The sequence below is a fragment of the Bactrocera neohumeralis genome, chromosome 5 (genome assembly GCF_024586455.1).
Source record: "Bactrocera neohumeralis isolate Rockhampton chromosome 5, APGP_CSIRO_Bneo_wtdbg2-racon-allhic-juicebox.fasta_v2, whole genome shotgun sequence".
NCBI lineage: Eukaryota > Metazoa > Arthropoda > Insecta > Diptera > Tephritidae > Bactrocera > Bactrocera neohumeralis.
The window spans coordinates 25,467,490-25,479,241 of NC_065922.1; the positions used below are offsets into that span (position 1 = coordinate 25,467,490).

At 31.6% G+C, this 11,752-nt stretch overlaps 1 protein-coding gene across 3 annotated transcripts in view; it reads right to left on the reverse strand.

The window, feature by feature from the left end:
* Positions 1-11,504, reverse strand: part of LOC126760752 (carboxypeptidase D) — a 53,030-nt gene extending 41,526 nt beyond the window's left edge. The window contains exons 1-2 of one of the 3 annotated variants that reach the window (XR_007667245.1): positions 11,066-11,504; positions 6,605-6,711 (exon numbers count right to left, since the gene is read on the reverse strand). The gene's annotated coding sequence lies outside the window, so the exon portion shown is untranslated. The remainder of the gene's footprint in view (positions 1-6,604; positions 6,712-11,065) is intronic. The other 2 variants (XM_050476630.1, XM_050476631.1) reach the window with 2 other exon arrangements.
* Between the last annotated feature and the right edge of the window lie 248 nt (positions 11,505-11,752).

Genomic DNA, 11,752 nt, shown 5'->3' on the forward strand with positions numbered 1-11,752 from the left:
TATTGGATAGCTGAAAGCATTGGTTAACCAGTGTGGGAATGTCCATACGAAATTTCTATGTGATTTTAAGCTACCGGATCACTGCAGTAATTTTAAGCAGAAGTCTTTGCCATTCGGAAAATGTGCGACTCCAGAGTTAATGTCTACGTGGACAGCCAATCAGCAATCAAGACAGTAATCTGGTTTCGGATATCGGCCAGAAATGTCTTAGAAAGTGAGGCAGCAGTGGATAGAGAGGTTAGGGACAAGCGACTTCACTTCTGTGGGGAGCTAAAACTGGTCTATGCTAGGCTCATTAAGATACTAACATAACCTAACATATACAAGATGTCATAAAATTAAAGATTTTTAGTAGTCTAGGAGCAAAGCAGTGCTAGTGCATGAAGAACTTTTATTAAGATTGTTTTGATAATCTCTAGAGAGTTTATTGAAATGCTTTCGGGATTTATGGCTGAAATGAAAAGGAAGTATTTCTAACTTTCTATCTTAAGAAGCTTTTATGATTTGGACAAGTTGAACCTTTTTGGGATCTAATGTATAGTATCATATGTATATAAAAGTAGCCGATAACGACATTCAATACATTAAAACCCAGATTTAAACATCTAAAGAGGATGAGTTAAATATTAACCTGGTCTAATTTATTTCTGCAGTATAAAAAATGTTAGATAAATGTATTATTACTTGTTCATAATACTACGAAGCACTGTAATTAACATGAGTCAAATTGGATGGTATGAGATAGGCAGAACTACAGCACATACATATGTATGTAAGTTGCTGGGGCAATTTGGGACTGAATATTCGTTTATATGAATAGATCTCCAAGGAAAAAACTAAAGAAATATTTATTATTAAACTCAGATATCAAATAAACTTATTATCATAAAAATAATGATAGCATTTTGAATTATATTGAAACTTTTCGGGATTCCGAGTTGAATAAATTTTAGTCCCAAAATCCCGAAACTAAATATTAAATTTTCTTTTGTTCGGAATTATTTTTATATGCGTTTAATTTTGAATTATATTGAAACTTTTCGGGATTCCGAACTGAAAAAATTTTAATCCCGAAATCCCGAAACTAAATATTAATTTTTTTTTGTTCGGAATTATATGTATATGCGTTTAATTTTGAATTATATTGAATTTTTTCGGGTTCCCGAACTGAACAAATTTTAATCCCGAAATCCCGAAACCAAATATTAATTTTTTTCGTTTGGAATTATTTTTATATGCGTTCAATTTTAAATTACATTTATTGAACATTTTTCAGATCCCCAACTGAAGAAATTTTAATCCCGAAACTAAATTTTAATACCGAAAAATAAATAATAATTTTTTTCTTGCAGAACTATTTTTTATGGGTTTAATTTAGTTTTTTTTTTTATTAAATGATATAAGTGAATCCTGAATTAATGAAATTTCAAACCCGAAGTCCCCAATCAAAACCGAATTCTAACTATTTGCAATATTCTTGTGCATCATTATTTTTGCATGCAATTTTTCCATTCAATAACACTTTCAGGAACACTAAATATTCTATTCATCTCACATACAAGTATTGCAAAAACAATAGAAACATAAATATTTACACTGATTGGCAAATGTGTATGTATTTTCGTTTCATTGGAACAGCACTTAATTACAGCGCGCTTTAAATCAATCTGAACAACATACATACATACATATGTACATATGTAAATTTCGCAAGTGATTTGGCAACAACTGCCTGCCTAATTGTCTGTCTTATTCTCGGAGCTATGCATTTCAGCTGCTCTGAGGCCACACCTAATTTCTGGCAATGAATAAGCAATAAATTACGCTTACGTTTTGTTTGAGTTGAGAATGAATTCTACTGCAGCTTGCTATATGAAAAAGATTTAGAGTTAGTTGGAGCGGCGTAAAATCGAAAAAAACCAAATTCAAAGCTCCGACAGTAATCTTGTAAGTCGGGCTTAAATACGCCAAGTACACGTCAAATCAAATAGAACTCATCTACTGCTTAGTTCGTTTTTTTACACGGCTTTTGTTTACTTTTATAAACACCGTTAGCAATGCCGTTAATACTGGTTTGCCATTTCGCAACAACATCAAGACAGTTGACAAATGAGTCCATTAACTTCTTAGCGTGAAGATCTTAAAGATAGCCGAAGATAAAACCAGAATACAAGCTGTAAATATGTATGTTTGTCGGTTTCGCAGCTTGCGTGTAAACATTAGCTGTAGGTCACTGGGTTAAAATCTGCTCTGAATAAAAGGAAATGATACGACATTAATAAGAGCGGCCAGCAAAGTGGTTGAGTGACATTTGAGTGAAGAAGACTGAAGTTAGATATCATTTATGACAGCAGACTGACTAACTGATGTGACAACTTGATTGTCATAACAGATGTATGACGATGAAGCATGCGTTTTTCAGTTCGGAGAAGGACAGTTCGATAAAGCATAGTCGTTTGCACGACGCAACAGGCTTTCAAAGCAACACTAGAACTGTCAAATTTAAGGTAATAGTTTGACAGCTGTCAAAATTCAAGCAAAATCTGTAATTTATGAGGTTCGTTCTAACAGAGACAACCTCTTAAAATTTGGCAAATAACGTTATCGAAAAGTAATTAAGACACGTAAACTATTGCGGATTCTATAGAAATTTAATTGATCGTAAGTGAAGATCAGTTATCTTACCAATATAAGAAGTGATCAAGTCAGGAGTCATCCAAAAAATGTGAGCAGAGTCCAATTGAAGTGGTTGAGGTAGCTTGTAGACAACCCCTACAAAACCATAGTTGGACTTGGAATTGACTTGATTAGATTCGTGTGATCATTCCACCAGGACTTGGCGTTCATCAAATCCAAAATGAGAAGATTTAATGTTTTTTATATCTCGGACGTAAAAAAAACTGCTTCTATTAATTAAAGTTTCTCATCCGAGGTTGTTTTGTTTTTTTTTTCACTGGTAGCGGTACCCCAAACCCAGCCCACAACTTTTGAGAGGGATGTTTCGCCCTCTAATTTTAGCTTGCCTTCAAACGGATGTTTATTGTCTACACAGAGGATACTTGGTCTAAGACCGGAAGTCGTGAGCCGCTTGAGCCATATGTTAAATAATCGTTTCGGGCCACTCCCAAGTGAATGGCGATCGGAGAACTTTTCTCACTTTCGTGAACTTCTACACATGGCTCCATTCATTCATCATCGACGTCCCGATATATGGTGCAGAGACATGGATGAAGACAAAATCTGATGAGTTGGCGTTCGAGAAAAAGGTTTTGTGGTAGATTTATGGGTCTTTGTGTATTAACAACGGCGAATACCGTAGTCGATGGGGCGATGAGCTGTACGAGATATACGACGACATTGACATAGTTCAACGTATTAAGACACAGCGGCTGCGCTGGCTAGGTCATGTCGTCCGAATGGATGAAATCATTCCAGCTCTGAGAGTATTCGATGCAGTACACGCCGGAGAAAGCAGAGGAAGGGAAAGACCTCCACTCCGTTGGACAGAGCAAAAAGGAAGAACGACTGGAGCGCTATTATAAATTCGGCTATAACCACGGTGTCTACGCCAATAAAGAAGAAGATTCTTCTAGAGTTCTAGAAACGGGAAAATGCTAGGAGTTTCTCGGTGCAAATGTGAGAAAATTTCAATACTAAATTTCTCACAAAGCTTACCAAGAAAGGAGATTACGGGAAGAAACTGATTCTACTTCGAAAAAAGTAACTCGGATTAAGTTCTTTATGGTTGAATAAAGCGATTTTAACTTAAGTCGGTTTTAAAAAGACTTTTCGTAATAGGAAGAGGTATAAATGTTTAAATTGTTTGATGTTATATCAAACAGTCCTCAAATATGACCGTCTCGACAGCTACAAACGCCCATTTAAGACAACTGAGCGATTGCTGCTGATAAACATTTACCGCTTGGAGCAAACTCGTTTGCCGCATGTTACTCGCTTAGCTGGTTTTTCTTTCGTGAAATTACTTTCCATGGAAACAAAAGAAATGTGCAACAACACACACTCAAACACCGACAAAAGTTTGCAGGCGAAGCTGAGCTATGCGCAAGCGCAATGCAACTCGAGTTTGATTGAGTGGAGACCGCCGCGATCTTGAGGCTTATACGAGCACAAGTGAAAATGTGTGAAATTTTCAAAAAAAATTACAATATGCGCAGCTGTAACGGTATGCGTTGTAATATGTCAACAATGAAATGCAATAAATTATTTTGATTGCTGGAAAAATTTAATTAAATACATACATACAGACAATAAATTGCGGTAGTGTGTAAATGTGAGATGTGAATAAGATAAAACAGATATATAGTAATATAGTATGTACTTATGTATAGTCTTTGTAACTATAGATCTGTCAGTAGTTGCGATAAGTGACCTTTTGAACTGACTAAGTGCTCAGGCGTTCGATAGCGTTTTCGACGTGGAAATCACAGCTAACGAGATTCCAGTAACTGAAATATCTTTAGTAATGCCAAATCTACTTAAAATGGCAACAAAGTCATGGAACACAGGTTAAGATAATGAGCTGATGGCGTTACAGTAAAAGAAAGATCAAAAGCAAGGAAATCAGGAATTCAATAAATTGAATTTAAGAGACGTTGAAAGACGATTTGGCATCTCAGATCCGCTTGTAGCCCCGACCTTGCTCTTTTTGACTACCATTTGTTGTGGATGTTGAAGAACACCCTCACTGAAATACGGTTCACATCAGAACAGATTATCAAAAATTGGCTCTTGTACTTCAATCTGATGCAGATAAGCTAACCAACTTTCTAGTAATATTGTGAAATATTATCGATCGTCGAGATCTTAAATTGAAAGCAAACAAAATACAGCCTGTGCAAGAGCTGAAGCCGCTCGGGCTTCCCAAGCGACATCGCTTCGCTCTATGAGCTTTTGAAAAGTTCCAAGAAGATCCGACGTTTTCGAGCTAAATTTGGTGCAGCGATGAGGGCCATTTCTGGCTTAATGGGTATGTAAACAAGCAAAATTGCCATTTCATACAGAAAAAACAACGGTTTGGTGTGATTTGTGGGCTCGTGGAATCATCGATCAAAAATGATGCCGACCGGTGAGAACGTAAACGTCAGTGGCCACCGTTATCGCGTCATAACCGACTATTTAATGCGTGAAGTTGAAGCTCGTGATCTCAGCGACAATTGATTTCAACAAGACGGCGCCACTTCCCACACAACGCATCAATCAATGGATTTATTGAGTGAACACTTTGGTGAGCAGATAATTTGACGTTTTGGGCGAGTCGATTGGCCACCAAGATTGTGTGAAAACACACCATTAGACTTTTTCCTGTGGGGATATGTAAGTCTAAAGTCTATGCGGACAAACCCCCTTTGATTCAGGACTTGGAGCAAAACATCTCCCGTGCCATTTACCTGTTACCAGTCGAAATGCTAGAGAGTAAAAGAGACATCGAAAATTGGACTCAACGGTTAGACCAATTGAGAAATAGCCGGGGCTAACATTTGAAATAGTTTGTATACTTCATTTGGCTTAAAGTATCACCAGTTACGACTTATTCAAAGAAATTTTGAAAACAAATAACATTCATAAAATAAAGCAAATTTGACTTCTCAAATTCGATACTCCATCGATTTGACTTCGTTTCATGCTCGGAACTCTCAAATAAGTAAAGCAGTCCATAGAAAACTATTGATTGTATTTCTGACAAGAAAATATCTGGCAAAAAACCAGCAGTCACTGGAAGTCGGTTTACAGTTTAGAGCTCCCTATTTGCCGAAAAAGGTTATGTCGCTGACCATAAATGATACGAGAAGCTCGGCCAAGCATTTCGTGAAGATGCAGGAAGCAATTATATACATATACTTGTATACTTTGTATTATATTGAATGAGAAAGCTGCAAAGCGGTGCTACTTTCCTGATTATAAGAGTAAAAGAGCGTCACGAATGGCCAAAGTGAGAGCGCAAAATATTTTTATGACACATGCGCAGAACAAACATAATCAATTTGCAAATTATTTTTGCATGTAAACAATGAATTATGACTTTTTTCTCAACACACACATTTTAAATACACAATTTCAGCTTCCTTGAGGTAGTTAGTTGCAGGCAGAAAGAATTGAAAAACAAACATTTTGACTTTACTCGCTATTTTCACTGAAGCCTAGTTTTAGTCCAAGTTTTACGCGTTCGTAAACTTTTGTGACTATAATTACAACAACAAGACAGAAGCAGCCTCACACTCTCTTCGTTGCTCAAACATATCCACAAATGTATGTATGTGACTAGCCACACACACACGTACATATATGTATATGAGTGAGCGCCTTTAACCTTCACCTTGACTGCCTGCAACTGTCAGCCAACTGGTACAGAGCCAGCCAGCGAGCGTTTCAGCTCCTGCATATCCTTGCCATTGACATTGGCCGTGAATGCTGCATTTGTGCATCTGTACTTTATTACACTTTGCACTTAAATCTTCTGGCTACAAACACATACAGTCTTATGTGTATAAATTTAAATACTTGAAATGTTCCAGAAGCCAGTTGGTTACTATTTTCATATTCTTATATTATATACATACATAAATATTTGTTTATTTGAACTCACCCTGCTGTTGACTGATTTAAGCGCAGCTGTTAATTTAATAGACAATTTAAGCGTTGTTAATGCTGCTCGTACAATTTTCACTTATATTTCGCGAAGTTATGATTTCACTGGAAAAAAAAGAAGAGAGAAGGAAATATTATAAATATATTGTTTTTAAACGAAAGTTTATGTTGCTTATCAGCAAATGTTAATTCATTAGAAATAGCAATTTCGTTAGGTTATCGACTTGAACTTATCAAATTAATCACAAGTTATTAATCAAGCGTTGATGCGGCGAAGCTTTATTCGAATAAGAAATTTGTCTGGCACACAATCTTCTCAGTTGAACGCCATTTATGGCTTAACCTAAGCTCTCCTATCTTGAATCTAATACTCGTGTGGTTCGGGAGATGCAATTACATCCCCAAGAGCTGACCGTTTGGTACGGCTTGTGGTAAGGCGGAGTTACCGCGCCTTATTTCTTTCGAGATGAGGCAGAAAATGCCTAAAACTCCAACAATAACGAGCGTTTTAACGTGTTGTTGGCCGACTTTTCTACCCGCAATTTGATGAAATCGACGCGGACGATCTCTATTTCAACAAGACGGTACGCCACCTCAGATTTCCCGTCTGAACATTGACATATTGCGAGCAAAGTTTGCCGACTCGTTAATTTCGAGAAATGTCCCAGTCAAATGGCCACCAAGATCATGCCATTTAACGCCTGTAGATCATTTTCTCGGGGTGTGTGTTAAATCAAAGGTTTACACCAATCAACCAGCAACAGTCAAAGAGCTCAAAGACAACATTCAGCGCTCTACAGCCGTAATGCAGCACCGGGTCATCGAAAATTGACGTAAGTAGGTGAAGATATGCGAACCCAGCCGTGGTGGCCATTTGCTCGACCTTTTTGTTCATAAATAGCATAAAATTATTTACATAAAAAAGAGAACTTATTTGGACCAAATTTGAATGCTTTTTTAACATCACGTCATTCTCATATTAGAAAATAACTAAAACGTATCATTATAATAAAGGAAAGTGAAGTAGTGAGTATAAATTTTTCTACAAAAAGGGATCCTAAGAAATCCGAATTATGTTCCTCAAACATTTTATATCTAAGCGGTTTAACAAATATTCTTAAAAATTTTTCAAACTTAACTATTTTAAATTAAAAAAAAAATTGGAAGAAATATATAAAGTAAGGTCCGTTTATAATGGAAAAAGTATGAAATTGTTAGATTTTTTTGACGACAACCTCACTAACGTCTGATAAATATTTCAAATTTATATTTTTTAATTATTTTGTTAGAATTTTCGAATTTTCTTAATTTTTTTAATATTATTTAATTTAAGTTTTCAAAGAAAGCAAAATGACTGCTGTTAGCAATATGAAGTAAACAAATTATTATATTAAAAAAATATTTTCTATAAATATCAAAAATATTCTAACGAAAAAATAAATCATTATGCTACTGGTCTTTAAATTTACTTTTATTTTATTATAAAAAAAATTCTAAAAATTTTTTTACACAAAATTGATATAATTTAACTTATATAGTGTTCATATAGGATCTTATTTTTTTATTTGCATTTCTTAATGTTATAAAATATTACAAATTATTAAATGAAATTCATGCACAAAACCTTTTTAATTTTTAAAAAATCAGCAGTTTTAAATTTTTTTAATTAATTTGACGTAAAAAGTAAAATATAAAATTTTTTTTTACCGAATTAATTTTTAAAAGCAATAATTAATCTATTTTTAAAATTAACAATAAATTTTAAAATGAATATTTAATTAACAGTTAATAGTGAGTTTTTAATTTTTTAATTAGTAATTAATATTTCAATTTTATAATTTAATTTAACTTGAAATCGAAAATATAAAATTTTTCAGCGATTAAATAAATGAAATTCATACACAATACCGAATTAGTTTTAATTTGATAACTTTTATTTCTTTTAATCAATAATCAATTATATTCTTTTCATTAATTTGGTTTAAAATTGAAAATATTTAATTTTTCATCGAATAAATTGTTTCTACATGATTAAAATTTAAAATTAAACTTAAATATTAATTATTTCATTTTTAAAATTAAAATTAATAATTAATTCATTTTTAAAATTAAAAATAGTGATTCATTAATTAAATTTTAAAATTAATATTAATTACTAATTAATAAATTTTTTAAATTAATATTTATTACTATTGCTAGGGCTGAGCTCAGGCTACTGCCGGCGTCATTTTTTATTACTATTTAATTAATTTTTAAAACTAAGACTATAAATTAAATTATTAGTTATTAATACAAATTTTAAAAAGTAAAATTATTTTATTTTTATGAATAACTAATATTAATGTTAGTTTTTAAAATTAGTAGCTTTTATTTTTTTAATTATTACTTTTAACTTTTTAAATTAATTTGACTATAAAATATTTTAATCGAATTAATTATCAAATTATCTTTTAATTCTTTTAATTTTAGACTAAAAAAAAAATTTTTCACCAAATTATTTTTAAAAATTAATAATTCTTACATATTTTTTAAATAAGAAATTTAATTAATTTTACTTAGAACACGAAATTTTTCTTTTACCGAAAATTTTTTGAAATTTAATTTTAAATAATAGTTTTATGCTTTTTAATTTTTTTTTAAGAATTTGACTTAAAATTGAAGATAATTAATTCCTTCATCGAATTAATTTTAAAAATTAATAATTTTTATAATTTTAAATTTATAGTTTTTCAGAAATTTAATTAATTTTACTTAGAACACGAAATTTTTTTTACAGAATAAATAGTTTTGAAATTTAGTTTTAAGTAATAATTTTAGACTTTTTAATTTTTTTTAAATAATTTGACTTAAAATTGAATAATTAATTTATTCATCGAACTAATTTTAAAATTAATAATATTTTTTATGAATTTTTTTATAATTTTTTTTATTAATTAGACTTTAGAAAGAAAATTTTAAATGCTTTCAGCAAATTAATTTTAAAAATAATAATTTTTATTTATTTTCTTTAATTAATATTTTTTAAGGTCTTTTAATAACATTTTGTTGTTTTGTTTTACCAATTATTTTTTTAAATTAATAGTTTTAAATTTTAAAATTTAATTTTAATATTAATTTTTTTAATTAATTACATTTTAAAAAGGAAAATTTTAATTTTTGCACCGAATTAATTTTAAAAAGTTATGATATGAAATACTTTGTTTTTTTTTAATAATTTGATCTTAAAAAGAGTATTTTAAATTTTTTCACCTAATTAATTTTAAAAATTAATAATTTTATTATAATTTTTTTTATGGTCTAAATAATTAAAATAATTTGAAATAATTCATAAAAAATAGTATTAATTTTTTTAATTATTTCGACGGAATACTTAAATATTTTCAATTTTAAGTCAAATTAGTTTAAAAAATTTAAAAGTAATAATTAAAAAAATAAATGCTATTAATTTTAAAAATTAACATTAATATTAGTTATTCATAAAAATAAAATAATTTTACTTTTTGAAATTTTTATTAATTTTTTAAATTAATATTTTTTAAGTTTTTTAATTAATTTGAGTTAAGAAATAGATTTTTTTAAATACGAAATTGTAGTCAAAAGTATTTTAGTTAGGAATTAATCAATTTTTCATATTGTATTGAAAAAAATTAAATATTTATCTATTAAAATACTAAATATTTATTAAGTAGTTCACTATTAATTATAATTACATACATTTGTAAAATATATCCAACATTAAATTATTTAATATTATCATCATTTATACCCGCACATACACAAATCTATGTATGTATGTGCACAAAGCCTTTTTAAGTCAAACGCTGACCTACAAAATTTCTCTGACCGCACTAAATTATAGTGCGTGTATCTACGGTACAATTGAAGAAGACACAAAGTGCTGAATTTGGACATGTGTTTATATAAATACCTACAAAAGTAAACAAAAAAGAAAGAAAAAAGAAGGAGACACGAATTTCAGTTCACTTCTATTGTCAAAGTTTCAGGGCTCCACTTTTAGTGGGGTTAGGCGCACTTAAGCGATTTTATAGCGCTTTGACTTCAGCTGTAAATACATACAAACAGGTATGTATATAAATATATACAAAAAAACACTTTTATTTTAGTTTTACGGAGATTTGCTCATTTGTGACTTTGACTTTGACAGCTGATTGCCTCGAAAGGTTGGCGTCAAACCATTGTAAATAATAAATATGTATAATTATATATGTGTGCATATGTATGTTTGTTTCTATGCCTATGCACTAAAAATTCATTTACAGGCCAAACAAAAAATAGAAGAAAACACTTTGACTTTACACTCTGCTAGGGTTAAACAACTCTGTGTCGACTCTTTCACATTTTTCTAAAAACAAGCCAACATACGCATGCCTATATGTATGTATGTATGTACGCTTTCCATTAACACTTTTTGCAAATAATGCCTCAAAATCATAAATACCTTTTCCAACAATTCGCGCAGTTGCTCTCAACAAACACACACACACACTAACACATATGCGTGCCGCAACACTTTAAAGTCAAATTGATTTTGTTATTGAAATTCACTGTCACACAGCTCAAGATTCAATCAGAATTTCCTTTTTTAATTTATTTAAATATTTAAATTTATTGCATTTCTCTTTTCGTTGAGCTTTCTTTCTTTCGTTGGAGCATGAAATACTAAATACACAGAGTTGTTGTTGTTGTATGTTTTATTATCACTTTGTCGCCTGCGTCCAGCAGAAATACACGCACGCACGCACGCACACGCACACAAACTTTATGATGTTCGTAGTTGAGTAAGTCCGTGTCTTAAAACCGAAGCGACCGTTTGGTTGTAACGTTGCAGCTCAACTGAAAGCTGAAAGCGGTTTTCACTATGCTTTGACTGCGCACAGCACTGAACTTGACTCGAACTCGAGCGATGGTGGTGTGTTGGGCGCGTTGGAGCCCGCCGCAGCTCTAGTAGAAGCCGTATGTTTGGCTGTGTGTGTGTGTGTGTATGGTGAATGTTGGCGCTTGCTGTCTTTGGGGAAAATTATGTTGTTCACAATTGTCTGCTTTTCAATCGTCGCCAATGGTTGTGGCTGCTGGTGTTGCTTGTCACCACATAACCACAGCGCTAACAGCGGTACAGTGGGGTTAA